This window comes from Austrofundulus limnaeus, unplaced genomic scaffold (assembly GCF_001266775.1).
Source record: "Austrofundulus limnaeus strain Quisiro unplaced genomic scaffold, Austrofundulus_limnaeus-1.0 Scaffold1854, whole genome shotgun sequence".
Classification (NCBI taxonomy): Eukaryota; Metazoa; Chordata; class Actinopteri; order Cyprinodontiformes; family Rivulidae; genus Austrofundulus; species Austrofundulus limnaeus.
This window is the reverse complement of record NW_013954256.1, coordinates 30,108-32,030: the sequence shown is the minus strand read 5'-3', so window position 1 is coordinate 32,030 and position 1,923 is coordinate 30,108. Positions and strand designations below refer to the sequence as shown.

The following is a 1,923-nucleotide window of genomic DNA, read 5'->3' as shown; positions in this document are numbered from 1 at the left end:
TCATCCTGAGCTCATCCTTCATCCTGAGCTCATCCTTCATCCTGAGCTCATCCTTCATCCTGAGCTCATCCTTCATCCTGAGCTCATCCTTCATCCTGAGCTCATCCTTCATCCTGAGCTCATCCTTCATCCTGAGCTCATCCTTCATCCTGAGCTCATCCTTCATCCTGAGCTCATCCTTCATCCTGAGCTCATCCTTCATCCTGAGCTCATCCTTCATCCTGAGCTCATCCTTCATCCTGAGCTCATCCTTCATCCTGAGCTCATCCTTCATCCTGAGCTCATCCTTCATCCTGAGCTCATCCTTCATCCTGAGCTCATCCTTCATCCTGAGCTCATCCTTCATCCTGAGCTCATCCTTCATCCTGAGCTCATCCTTCATCCTGAGCTCATCCTTCATCCTGAGCTCATCCTTCATCCTGAGCTCATCCTTCATCCTGAGCTCATCCTTCATCCTTCATCCTGAGCTCATCTCAGCTGGCTTTAGATTCCAGAGCAACAGAGGAAGAAGCAGCACACAGGTTGTCCAGCAGAGGGCGCCAGTTGTTCACTTGTTGTGATGTAAATCCTGTGATTGATCCAGATTTAAACCTGTGAATCAGAGGAAGTCTCTTCAAACATCAGATGTGAGTTTGTGACATGATTACTGCCATCATAGAGCTCAGATAAATTCATGTGTTGCTCACAGAAACAGAAATCTTTTAACAGCAGACAGCTGCAGGATGCTGACATGTCAGTGTGCAGCTGGCTGTTAAATGTAGAACATGAAGCATTAAGAGGGACTTCAGCCTGGTTCTGGTTCTGCTGAGAGGAACTCCAGGCTTCAAACATCTGCTCCCACACAGCTTCAGAACCTTTGAGTCCAACAGGTCTGACATGGTTCTCCTGCCTGCAGGGCTGCAGGACACCTGTGAYGTGTGGTCACACAACTTAATGTCATGATGAAATGACTTGTGATAAATGAACAAATAAAAACAATTATGTTGTGTTGACATTTTTCTGCTCTGGTTCAGAGCAAAACAACAATTAATGCATCGTTTGTATTCCAACACAACAGTTTTCTGTTATAAATCTACACACAGCTGCTGTCTGAGCAGTGAAACAACAAAGTTTAAAACATTGTGATCATAAAATCCAGTATGTTGTCATGTTACTGCCTCTTATTGTCAGTTTTATTGGAAATAATTTTCCAAAGAGCTGCACCTGATTGGTCAAACATTTCAAGCTTCCATGTGATTGACAAACCGTGACCTGTGAGCCAATCACTGCTGTGTCTGCAGCTTTTAGTCATCTGCCTGTTGTGATGACAGTAAATTAGTATATATTGTGTTGTGTTGTGTTGTGTTGTGTTGCTTAGACTGTCAGGTTGAGACAAATGTTTCTGAGGGTTTAACAGTTTGAGTTGGAAGCTTTAACTTTTATTATTGTTTAGTTTCTTGCCTGGTTTTAATCCAGGATTAAATGTTTTTCCTTCAGTCTGTGGTGAGGAGCCTGTTTTAAACCAGTGGCATACTGGGACTGTTTCTCAGCTGGGAACACCTTGGGATTCCCCCTGAGGAGCTGGTGTGTATCAAACATGTTGATGATAAATGAAGRGGAACTGTTTTAGGACCTGGTCCAAGTGGCTGGAGAGAGTCTGGGTCTCTGCTCAGGCTGCTGGCCCCGAGACCTGGACATAAGGAAGAGGATGGATGGATGGATGGATAAATGGATGGATGGATGGATGGATGGATAGATGGATGGATAAATGGATGGATGGATGGATGGATAAATGGATAAATGGATGGATAAATGGATAAATGGATGGATGGATGGATTAATGGATGGATGGATAAATGGATGGATGGATAAATGGATGGATGGATAAATGGATGGATGGATAAATGGATGGATGGATGGATTAATGGATGGATGGATAAATGG

General features: G+C 43.8%; 1 protein-coding gene across 1 annotated transcript in view; it reads left to right on the top strand.

Moving 5' to 3' along the window:
- LOC106536514 (mucin-17) overlaps positions 1-1,923 on the top strand; it is a gene marked incomplete at its 3' end in the record, with an annotated part of 33,378 nt that overhangs the window by 9,083 nt on the left and 22,372 nt on the right.